The sequence below is a fragment of the Petaurus breviceps genome, unplaced genomic scaffold (genome assembly GCF_028583685.1).
Source record: "Petaurus breviceps papuanus isolate PSGF00001 unplaced genomic scaffold, PetGlider_PUasm1.0 419, whole genome shotgun sequence".
NCBI classification, from domain to species: domain Eukaryota; kingdom Metazoa; phylum Chordata; class Mammalia; order Diprotodontia; family Petauridae; genus Petaurus; species Petaurus breviceps.
In genome coordinates, this window is record NW_027186324.1 from 9,075,738 (window position 1) to 9,088,873 (window position 13,136).

Sequence of the window (13,136 nt, forward strand, 5' to 3'; positions counted from 1 at the left end):
CAAATTAATAATAAAAAAAAAAGATTTAAAAAAATGAACTGGAGAAGGAAATGGCAAACCACTCCACTGCCTTTGCCAAGAAAACCACCAAATGGGGTCGTGAAGAATTAGACACAACTGAACAACAACATAAATTGTTCTCCTGATTCTTCACACTTCATTCTGCATCCATTCAAGAAAGTCCTCCTGGGTTTCTCTGAAACTGCCTCTTTCTTCATTTCTTGTAACACAATAGCATTCCATGATGTTCATATATCATAATTCATTCAGCCATTTCCCAGTCATTGGGTACCGCTCTTAATTTAAAGTCCTCTCCACCACACAAAAAAAGCTACTCTAAATATTTTTGTACATGTAGGAGTTTTTCCTATTTCTTTTGTTTCTTTGGGGTACAGTCCTGGAAGAAGTATTACTGGGTCAGAGGATGTACAGGAAGCCTTTCTTAAACCCTCTCAATTTTAGTGCCTGCCCCTGTTAATCATTTCCTGTTTTCCCTCTGTGTCATACATATGTGTTTGCTTGTCGCCTCCCTCCCTCTCAAGATTTGTGAGCTCCTTAAGGCAATGACTGCTGTTGCCTCTTTTTGCATCCCCAGAGCTTAGCACAGTGCCTGCACATAGTAGGTGATTAATAAATGTTACTAAAAAAATAATAAGTATGTTACTAACTAGTAACTTTGTGGACATATTTCCAAATGGCTTTCCAGAGTGTCTGGACAAATTCATAGGTCTACCAGCCATGCATCAAAGTGACTGTTTTCCCACAGCTTCTCCAACATTTGACATTTTCCTCTTTCTGGGGGAATTTTCCAGTCTGATGGATGTGCTTTATTTCTTCTTTAACTTCAACTTCAGAGAGCCACACAATGTTCTAGATGGAAGGAACTAATTTATTGCTAAAATAAAGTGGAAATGAACCATAAGAGAACAACTTGGAGGGAGAGATAGATGTATAAGTTGTTTTGCCAGAATGGTTCCCTGGGTAGGGCCTCAGAGGGCCTTATATAAATAGAGAAAGACAGAGGGACAGAATGAGAGAGAGACAGAGACAGAGACAGAGAGAGACAGAGAGAGAGAGACACAGAGAGAGAGAGAGACAGAGAGACAGAGACAGAAAGAGAGAGAGAGAGAGAGAGAGACAGAGAGAGAGAGAGAGAGACAGAGACAGAGAGACAGAGACAGAGAGAGAGAGAGAGACAGAGACAGAGACAGAGACAGAGACAGAGAGACAGAGACAGAGAGAGAGAGAGAGAGAGAGAGAGAGAGAGAGAGAATTTCTCATGGGTAAGACTTTTATCAATAACACTCATTAGGGCAATAAATCAGCAATCTATGTTAAGGCAGGGGGACAAGGCTGAACTAGCTAAGCCATTATTGGAGTGGGGCCTTTGCCATTTTTCTACCCTTTTCCCCCAGTTTAATTCAAGAGGAAAACCACTTCTGGAGGGGAGGAGCCAAGGAAGTGTCTGGGGTGGGAGGAGCCTGGGTCACATAAAGGTGAGGGTAGAAATGACTAAATCACCCTGCTCACCTATCTAGTATAGCAGGACAAATGACCACAGCTAGGCTTATCATTGTGTGGGGTGCGGAGACCCTGACCCAAATTGACTACTCAGAGACCACTCAAAGTGAAGGTAGTTTTATCAGAATCTCTTGAGAAGCGGGTGGTCCAGTCTCTGGTACAGCACCAAGAGAGAGGAGGCCGAGGTACAGAAGCAGAAACTGGGTTAAATAAGCAAGGGTTACCTGCCCCTCCCAAACATTAACCTAATTATTACTAATGAGGCTCTAATTTTGTTAGATAATATACATAATACATGAGGTCCACTACGCAAGCCCAGTAACAACCTCAGAATACTGAACCCCCTTCAGTCCAACCTAGATGTGTCCTTATCTGGGCCTGAGTGTCCCAAGGCTGCTGTCTACTTTCTGATTGGTCACATCCACCTGCTGCTGCTAACATTACTTCATTTTTACTATTATCTAGGAGTTCTCTGAGAACTCAAACTTCTTCCCAAGGCTACTGTCTGATACTTTTTATCAGTAGTCTTGTTTCAGCAATTCTTGCAGTTCTGTAGAAACTTAACCCTTTGCTACCTCTCAACTACCATTCCTTTCCCCAAACTAGAAACACCTCTAATTTGGTCTCAATAGTTAATCCAATCAATTGTATTAATACTCAGTAGCTCTTACATTACCTTGCAATACACAATGACTTATATATATGGGGAAACAATACTGAACATAGTTACAAAGTATAAGGAAGTAATAAGAATGTATATAGGATGTTCAGAATGGGGAAACTTCACTGCAAGTCATTCCTCACATCATGATTATGCAGAATTTCATTTTACTACTTGTAATAGTAATGTAATTTTAAATTTGAAGATCCCTTTGTGTTGGCAAAAGTAGCAGGTGCTTAGCACTTAGTAACTGATCAAGCCTCTGTTGGGGAAATGGAAGGTATGAACTCCTGTCTTCTGTTACTGAGGAAGGGGTTGGTTGAACGAGCTGTGTGTATATAAGGAAAAGCCCCAGAGAGGCACAGTCAGAATTTCTTAAGACTGAGATCTGGTGGCAGAGTAGCTACAGAAGAATGGAGAACTGAGTCCTGAGAACTTGTGATGGTGGAGCTTCTTCTGAACAGGAGCCTGGAGCCAGGAGGCCAAGAGCCAGGAGCCAGGAGCCCAGGTGACTGAGGAAGCATGACTGGGATGCTGAGACTTTGTTTGTGGCTTGGTTGAGCCTTGAATTCCCTGGAGCAGAAATAGTGAAGGATCTGACATGGACCATACCATGTGAACTTCACTATGAAGCAGGACCTGCCCAGAGAGCTGGTCAAGGAACTGGGAGCCGTCTGCCATTGAACACAGGTGACAATCTGGTGTATCCAGGTAGAATCTGGGACCATGGAAGGGGATCCAGGGAATCTGAGAACAGGCCCCAAGTCAAGATGAAAAGACCTCTCCTTGGGTACTGAGTAATTATGTAATTATAGTTTACTAGTGACCTAAGGGGTGGAGGATTTTGTGTATGATACTTACTAATTGCTTGCTGAATAAGTGACTGATTGAGTTAATCAAGAATTTGCTCCAAGAGTGGAAGACTTTAACTATTATATGATTGTTACTCATAAGTGACTGACTGAGTCAACTTAGTTGCCCCATGAGTGGAAGTCTTTGACTATTGTACTTTGAGACTGTGTTGTGAATATTATATCATGATTTTCTGTGATAAGTTGTAATATTGTGAATGCTACACCTAGATTTTCTGTGAAAGTTTTGTTCTGATTTATTATGCAATAAATAGAGTGATCACTATACTGTGTAATCAGAATCTTAAAAGCTGTTCATAGTAGTATTCTTCTGGAAAGCTGCTTGTGCATGGCATTACACTATTTTATTAGCATTTTAAATATTTTCAAACCTTTTCTTAAGAAACAGTAGGAAGACACTGCATTTTCTTACAACTTAAGAATGGCTGAAAACATATCTCAGCATAAGAGATCTGATTTGTTGGATTCAAATTCTATATAGATATTTTTTGTCCCTAAAATGCAATTCTCCCTGCTGACTCAAGCTTCTAGTAGTCACTAGTGGAAATATAATAGGAGATGGGAAAAGATAGAAAAGGACAAAAACAGAACTTGTATTTTGACCTAACTTGAGATTTATGTGATGCACATGCCTGAGATAACCTGTAAACACATTTTAAGCAACTCACTAGGGATTTTTGTGTGTGTGTTTTTTTTCCAATTCATATCATCTCAGAATTTCTGATTTGTCCCTGGAACCAAAAAGAGGTCTAATCAGAGCTATTTCTTCAACGAGCCAAACTATTAGTTTGAAGATTAGGTGGCAGGAATGCCAACTCCAGACATGACAGATCCATAGGTGGAAACTTCAGATTTTTAAGCTAAAAAGAATAATAGCTTCTAAAAGGTCAACCAAAAGGCCGCGTTAGGAACAGTAAATAAATGAGAAATCAGATTATTTTTATTTATAATTTTTATTTTTTTTTCCATTTTTCAAATCCTTTATTAACTTCTAATTTACATCATTCATTTCCGCCAGATTGTGAGCTACAAATTTTCTTCCCTTTTTCCCCTACCCACCACCCCAAAACAGTGATCCCACTGGATATCCCCTCCTCCAATCTGCTCTCTCCCATATCTTCTCCCATACACCTTTAGACTTTTCCAGTAGGGCATGGTGGATCTCTATGCCCCAGTGCCTGTATATCTTATTTCCCAATTACATGTAAAATAGTATTAAGAATAGTATATATCTTTAAACATTTGATTTTAAAACTTTGAATTCCAGATTCATTCCCTTCCTCCCTTGGCACACACCCTACTGGGAAGATAAGCAGTTCAGTATAGGTTGTACATGTGTGGCTAAAGCAAAACAATAAAATAGTAGATATATTGTAAAAGACTGGCTATATTTCCCTCCCTCCTATCCCACCTCCCACTTGTTCTGTTCTCTACTTTGATCCCGTCCCTTTTCAAAGGTGGGTGCTTCCAACTTCCCTCCCCACCCCAACCTGCCCTCCCTTCTATCATCCCCCTTTCATCCCTTTCCCCCCTACTCTCCTATAGGGTGAGATACCCTATTTAGTGTGTATTTTATTCCCTCCCCAAGCCACATTCAATGAGAATAAGGTTGACCCATTCCCTTTTGCTTTCCTATTCTTCCCCTCCATTGTACCATTTTCCCTTGCCTCTTCTATACGAGATAGTTGACCCCATTCTGTCTCTCCCCATCTCCTCTTATTATATTCCTCTCTCATCTCTTTTAAGTATCATCCCTTCCTATTAAATTGGTCCTGTGCCCTCTATCTTTGTACACCTGTAAACATATATACACACATTCACATACGTACTCATATGCCCATATACCCTCACATATAGAAATATATATTTCTATTCCCTTCAACTACTGAGAAAAGTTTCATCAGTTACAATTATTGTTTTTCCATGTAAGAATGTAAATAGTTCAACTTTGATAAGTTCCTTATGATTTCTTTTCCCTGTTTGCCTTCTCAAGCTTCTCTTGCTTCTTGTATCTGAATGTCAAATTTTCTATTCAACTCTAGTTTTTTCAGCAAGAATGCTTGAAAATCGTCTATTCCACTGAATGACCATATTTTCCCCTGAAACATGATACTCAGTTTTGCTGGGTAGGTGACTCTTGGTTTTAATCCCAGCCCCTTTGGCCTCTGGAATATCATATTCCAAGCCCTTCGATCCCTCAGTGTAGAAGCTGCCAGATCCTGGGTTATCCTGATTGTGTTTCCACAACATTCAAATTGTTTCTTTCTGGCTGCTTGTATTATTCTCTCCTTAATCTGGGAATTCCAGAGCCTGGCTATAATATTCCTAGGAGATTTCTTTTTGGGATCTTTTTCAGGAGATGGGGGATGGATTCTTTCAACCTCTATTTTGCCCTCTGATTCTAAAACATCAGGGCAGTTTTCTTTGAGAACTTCCTGGAGGATGATTTCTAGGTTCTTACTTTGATCATGGCTTTCAGGTAGTCCAATAATTTTTAAATTCTCTCTCCTGGATCTATTTTCCAGGTCAGTGGTTTTTCCCATGAGATATTTCACATTGCCTTCTATTCTGTCATTTGTTTGGATCTGTTTAACAGCATCTTGATTTCTCATAAAGTCATTAGCTTCCATTTGCTCCAGTCTAATTCTGAAGCAATAATTCTCCTCTTTGAGCTTTTGAGATTCTTTTTCCATCTGGCAAATTCAGCCTTTTAAGGCATTCTTCTCCTCATTGCCTTTTTGAGCCTCTTTTGCCATTTGAGTTAGTGTGTTTTTTAAGGTGTTATTTTCCTCAGTCAGGCTGTTGACTCTCATTTCATAATTTTCTTGCATTGTTCTCATTTCTCTTCCCGATTTTTCCTCCACTTCTCTTATCTGCTTCTTAAGGTCCTCTATGGCCTATAACCAGCTCATATTTTCCTTTGAAGCTTTTGGCACAGGAGTTCTGACTTCACTGTCTTTCTCCTGTTCCATGCTTTGCTCCTTTTTGTCCCCAAAGTAGGAGTCTAATGTTGGAATCTTCTGTTTGCTTTGTTTCCTTTTTCTGGTCATGTTGCCCCTCAGTCACTTGACCCCTGGGCTTTTTGCCACAGTAGGAGTCTGCCACCAGACAGGGGAGCTTTCGTCTCAAATGCTGGGGTTTTCTCAGTTGCCCGAGGTATTAGATGGGTGTCCTCTCTGAGGCCTCCACACTATCTGGCAAGCTGGACACACACCCCAGGACCTCCACTCTAGACTGCAGTCCAGATCCAAGCAGGTTAAAGCAAGAGCGATTATCCCTCAGACTAGTAGCTTGGTCCCCCTACACTCTGCAGGCCAGGAGCTGAAGCTGCTACGTGGCACTGGCTGGCTGTGCCTGGTGTCTCAGTGGCTTCTCGGCAAAAGCCAGGCACTCCCACTTACTGGGTCCCAAAGTCCAGACTGCACTGACCTCTCACTTTGTCCTTAGCATCTATGTGTTGATAAATGTGGAAACGGCCACAGCTGCTGCTGATCTGGAGTCCCTCCAGCTGGCCGGCAGCTGGTGAGACCGGCCCTAGGGCTAAAACCTCTGGCTCACCCAGGCCTGGGTTCGGCTCCCAGAGCACATCGCTGGCCAACTCCTGCTGGGCTGTCCTCAGTGGGAGGTTAGATTCTCTGTGTCATTTTGTGGGTTCTGCAGCTCCAAAGTTTGTTCAGTGTCCCCTTTTTACATTGATTGGGGAAGGTCGAAGCCAGAGCCGCTCAGAGGTCCTGCTTCTGCTCCTCTATCTTGACCAAAATCAGATTATTTTTTAAATAAAATTATGGTATGTTTCTACCTGGAATATGGTGCTAAATACAAAAAACTTCTGGATAAAGTAATGAACTCATTATTAAAAAAAATCATCAAATCAACAAGCATTTATTAAATGCTTACTAAGCCTAAAGATATAAATTAGTTTGTGGAAAACCCAGTTCAAGAATGGTTTGAATTAATTCATAGATGATAGAAACAAAGAAGTTCAAAGTTTGAAGATAACTCAGAAATCAGCTAGGCCACCTTTAACATAAATCCCCTCTTCCATATTCCAGTCAGGTGGTTATTTAGCTTTCACTTGAAGATCAGCAATAATGGAGAGCCCATTACCTTCCGATGCTACCCACTACCTATTGCCCAATTGGACTGTTCTAATTGTTAGGAAATCTTTCCATATATTGAACCAAATCTGCCTCCCTGTAACTTCCAATCATTTGCAGGCCATAAAATTTCAATATGTAATAAATGTCACTGAGACAGAGCTCTGAGCATATTTAATTTATTAGGTATCCCTAATTAATTGGGTCCAAGACCTTTCTTATGGTCAGGAACTCCTCTGCTTGAGGAAAAATTGCTTTTACAGCCATTGAAAGAGTACCAAAAATAGAATGAAGTGGTACAATCCAGAAGCAGGGAAATCTTATGGTTGGCTAACAGCAACATCTATCAATCATAACCATGTTATCAACAAGCCTTTCACAGATCATTAACTACAGGTCATCAACCAAAGGCTGTCAACTGTAAGTCATCTTGGCAGAGACATTCCCAAAGGTTATAAGACCCTGTCAACAACATCTCAAGGCCTTACACAGGCCATAAGACTCTGTCATCAAAGTCTTGGGCTTTCCAAAGGCCACCAAATACTAGTGTTTGACCAACAATATCCTAGGGTGCAAGAAAGTTGTGGTTTTGAAGCAAGGATTACTAAGAAATGGGTGGAAATTATTCGTAAGGGTGGAGAGGCAAATGATCCTTATTTACAAGTCAAATGATTAGGGGAGGAGGGGCAGTGTTAGTACAGTAATTAAATTCTTATTAGATTCTTAGCTATCAGTATTTATCTTATAAATCAAATACAATTAATATAATCATCAATACCTGATGAATTAATCAATCATAACTCTTATCCTAGCAGCATTAACAAACATAATTATCTTAACTCAATTCTATTTTGATTAATTTACTAATACAATCACTGATACCCATCAAATTACAAAGAACTGAATAAATGCTGATTAAAATGGTTAGGAGTATCAAAATTACTGACACACATTACTTCTAATTCTTCCTTCTAGGGCAAGATGGAATAATTCTCATCCCTCTTCCATGTGGTAGCCCTTCAAATATCTAAACAAAATTATCATATAAGCATACATACACACACCCACACACAATACAATCTTCTCCAAGATAAACACCCTAGCTTCTCAACTTCCCATCATCAGGTTTCCAGTTGTCTTAACTATTCCAATAAGTCTTCACTATCATGTCTGTTATTTTGGATGCTATGTTTTTATTAATGCATTTGTTAAATAAAGCATTTAACTTAAAAATGTTAGAATTTTTTGGATGCACTGTTTCAATGTTACCAGTCCTATAATATACCATTAAGGAAAATTAGAAGATTTTAGGGAGGAGTCAAGATGGCAGAGTAGAAATAGGACTTCTTCGGGCTCTAGCTTACACCTCCTCTAATTCATGTGAAAAATGACTCTAGACAAACTTTGGAGCTACAGAACCCACAAAATGACACAGAGAAGCTAACCTCCAGCTGAAGACAGTCCAGCAGGCCAGCAGGAAGGGGCCAGCGCAGAGCTCTGGGAGCCAAGCCCAGACCCATGTGAACCAGAGGTTTTAGCCTTAGGCCACAATCAGCCACCAGCTGGAGGGACTTCAGATCATCAGCAGCTGTGGCAGTTTCCAGAATTATCAACCCATAGATGCTAAGGACAAAGTGAGAGGTCAGTGCAGTCTGGACTTTGGGACCCAGTAAGAGGGAGTATGTTGGCTTTTGCCCCAGGCTTTTGCCCCCGGGGCGAGAAGCCACTGAGACACCTGCACAGCCAGCCAGTGCCACATGGAAGCTTCAGCTCCTGGCTTGCAGATTGTAGGGGGACCAAGCAACTAGTCTGAGGGGTAATTGATCTTGCTTTAACCTGCTTGGATCTGGATTGCAGTCTAGGGTGGAGGTCCTGGGGTGCATGACCAGCTTGCCAGAGCATGTGGAGGCTCAGAGAGGGCACCCAACTAACACCTCCAGCAGCTGCAAAAACCCCAGCAATTTGGGACAAAGCTCTCGTCTGGTAGCAGAGTTCTACTGTGTCAAAAAGCTCAAAAGTCAAATAATTGAGTGGCAACATGAGCAAGCAAAGGAAACAAAGCAAGCAGAGCAATCCAACTTTACACTCCTATTTTGGGGACAAAAAGAATCAAGGCATGGAACAGGAGGAAGAGAGCAAAGTCAGAACTCCTGCAGCAAAAGCTTCCAAGAAAAATACGAGGGGCAGCTAGATGGTGCAGTTAATAGAGCACTGGCCCTGAAGTCAGGAGGACCTGACTTCAAATCCAGCCTCAGACTTCAACACTTACTAGCTGTATGACCTTGGGCAAGTCACTTAACACCAATTGCCCCTCCAAAAAAGCAAAAAACAAAATCAAAAACAAAAAAAAATATTGGGGGCAGCTAGGTGGTGAAGTGAATAGAGCACTGGCCCTGGAATCAGGAGGACCTGAGTTCAAATCCAGCCTCAGACAATTAACACAAAAACTAGCTGTGTGACTTTGGGCAAGTCACTTAACCCCAACTGCCCACCAAAAAGGAAAAAAAAAAAAAAAATATATATATATATATATATGAATATATATGAGCTAGTTACAGGCCATAGAGGACCTTAAGAAGGACTTTAAAAACCAAATAAGAGAAGTGGAGGAAAAATTGGGAAGAGAAGACTTTAGGCTATGTCCTCATTAAGTTAGGGATATCACAAAGGACTATTGTGCTCTACTAGAAAACACTGCTTCAAAAACAGAATTTGGGGCTGCAAAGATTTCTCCTTGTGCTTTTTAAAAAGTCAAGTTGTTGAGGTTTAAGGTGCTCAAGACCCCAAAATACCAACACTCCAGGTTCTGCTAAATGAATTCAACTCAAGTCTTTGCCAAAGTAAAGCAAAGTTTATTAAAGTTTCACCTCAATGGGTAGACTCTTAAGGTCTAGAGGAGTTTGGGGAGGGTCTTCAGAAGGAGTCAAATGAGGTCAGACTCCAGTAATGAGATTTAGGGTGGGAAATAACTGAAGACTACCTAGAGGTGACCTACAATGCAGAGCTAGGCTAGTTTAAGGGTAACGGATTTGGGTATAAATATTTTGATAGTTTCAAGGGTGGGAAGTAGCTGGGCAATGGAGAGCTAGGCTAGTAAGAGTAAGAGATTTGGGCCTAGATATAATGAAAGGATTATGGCTTCAGGCAAATGCCTCATCAAGTGGGAAGATTCAATCAGAGTTCTAGGGGTTTCCCAGAGACTGTACCCATCAAAGTAGTTGACAGCAGTCTTTCAAAATCTAAAGGTTTTATGTAAATTTTTTCTAGTTCCCAGGTTTGCCCTTCAGAAGAGACAGGATAAGATTTAGTGTTATAGGAACAGCTGCTGCCACACTAGATACAGTGCTGGTCCTGGAGTCAAATCTAGGCTCAGACATTTACTAGCTGTGTGACCCTGAGCAAGTCACTTAACCCCAACTGTCTTTAAAAAAAATATTTGGGTGGCTAGGTGGCATAGTGAAGGGGTGGCTAGATGGCACAGTGAATAGAGCACTGACCCTGGAGTCAGGAGGACCTGAGTTCAAATCCCAGCCTCAGACACTTGACACATATATTAGCTGTGTGACTTTGGGCAAGTCACTTAACCCCAACTGCCCTCCAAAAAGCAAAAAAAAAAAAAAAAAGACTGAATGCTATAATCTTCCATTCACCAATGTATGTTATGTTCTTCTCATATGAGCTTGACAACATCAGTAGGAGGGGCTCTAAATGCCCAGAGGCTCTCCACATTTGTGGACTCTCTGATAAGAGTAGGGATGCTACAAACACACAAAAAAGAGATGCCTTCCTCTTCTGAAGCAATTATTGCACAATGTACTAAAGCAAACTTCATGTGGCATCCCAAACCACTGGTTATCACTTCTCAATGAAGCTGAGTGTCATTTCAACAAGGTGTTTCACAGATGCATTGCTCCTCACTTGTGGTTTGCTTCTGATAAATGACATTTAAATTCCATTGGCTTGGATATTAACATTGAGGCTTACACCTGTTCCAGGATTCCCAGGGAACTCCTATGAAGTCTTGCATTAGATAAGGAAGTGACAATTAATTTAATATAATTAATAGGGGGTTAAAAATAGTTAGGAACCAGGGAAGTCAATACCAGAAGCCTTTTATGTAAGCAAATTTTATTTCACAGTTCTACATTGGCTATGTTTTAATATTTTAATTTTTGCTAAAGGAAAAGGTTTGGTCCAGACCTATGATTTCACTGGTGTGGGGAACTGCTGATCTGGAAACTCCTTCCATTAATGTAAATCACTAACTCATCCCTAACTTAGAATCTTTTTTTCAGAATTTATTTATTTTTAGTTTTCGACATTCCTTTCCACAAGATTTTGAGTTCCAAATTTTTGCCCCCTCTCCCCTACCCCCCACCCCAAGATGGCAAGCGTACTGAATGCCCCTTCCCCAGTCTGCTCCCCTTCCCACCTTCCCCCTTACTTTCTTGTAGGGCAAGATGGATTTCTATACCCCATTGCCTGTATATCTTATTTCCTGGTTGCATGTAACAACAGTTTTTTAACATTTGTTTTTAAAACTTTGAGTTCCAGCCTAACTTAGAATCTTAAAGAATTCCCAAGGAATTCGTGTCATATGATTTGCCCAAAGTCATCGGATGTCTTGTAGATGCCACAATAAAGATGCCATCTGCTGTGCCATGCTATTTCCCTAAAGAAAATATTATACTTTTCTCTTCATTTCTTATAGGCAGTCCGGGTCAAGTGACTTGCCCAGGGTCACACAGCTAACAAGTGTCTGAGACCAGATTTGAACTCAGGAAGATGAGTCTTCCTGATTCTAAGCCACTGCTCCATGCACCACACCACCTAGCTGCCCACAACAACAAACATTAGCTATTATTATAACTATTAAGGAGAAGAAAAGGGCTGTCACTTTTACTTGGCGGATTGTGCGGCTGGTATACTCTTGGTGTCTTGGGCAGATTTAGTTACTTGTGCACAGGAGCCTAGATCAGATCTAGTAAACCTGGGGGTGTTCAATGCAGGAATACATTTTGATGGGGGGTGGGAAGGAAAGGATTGTCCCTAAAGTCAAAAGAAGTTCATATCACTTCTCTTAACATTTACCACCTGTGTGACTTTGGGCAAGTCACTTAAATCAGCCTGGATTTTAGTTAACTCAGTTGTAACAGGAGAGAGATGTACTAGATAAAACTCTAAGATGGATGTTTCTATGTAAATTCCTTGGAGTTTCCCTTGTGTGGGTATGTTGCCCTCTCTCCTTCTTGTAGGATTCTCTGTTGGAAGGTATGAGGTAGGAACGATGTGTAGTCAGCATTTTTCCAAGTCCATTGCTCAGTATCTGTGATAATGCTGATGGGTGTACAATCTAATCAGTACAGTCTTAGAACAATCCCCTTGTCACCATCAAAGTGTGTTTGAGGCCAAAACAGGACCCCATTTCTACCATCCTCTGGATTTGACAAGTTCATCAATGTCAGGTGTCAGGTGGTAGGAGTGCTGGGCTGGAATCTGAAAGACCTGAGTTAAAATCTGGTCTCAGATACTTTCTAGCTGTATAATCCTAGACAAGTCACTTAACCTTTATTTACCGTTCATTTGTAAAATGATAATAATTGCATCTACATTCCAGGGTTGTTGTGAGGATAAAATTAGATATTTGTAAATTGCTTTACAAACCTTAGAATGTTATGTAACTGCTAGCAATGATGATGGTAATGATGTTGATGAAGACAGTGACAAGACATAGCTATTTTTTTTAGACATATTAAACACTACATTCACTATATAAAAATGAGAAGGTAAGCTTAGAAATTATTAAAGACTCATTAAGAAGTAGTGGAGTGGCATTTTTTTTAACCTCTACCCTCCACTCTAGTGCAACATTTTTAGCTGGTGCATCCTCTGAGCAAACCATCATCAGGGAAGCAAGTCCTGTGGAAAAGAGGCCAGTCATCCCTTCTGACTGATGACCGACTGCCACCTAGGCAAGGCAACCTA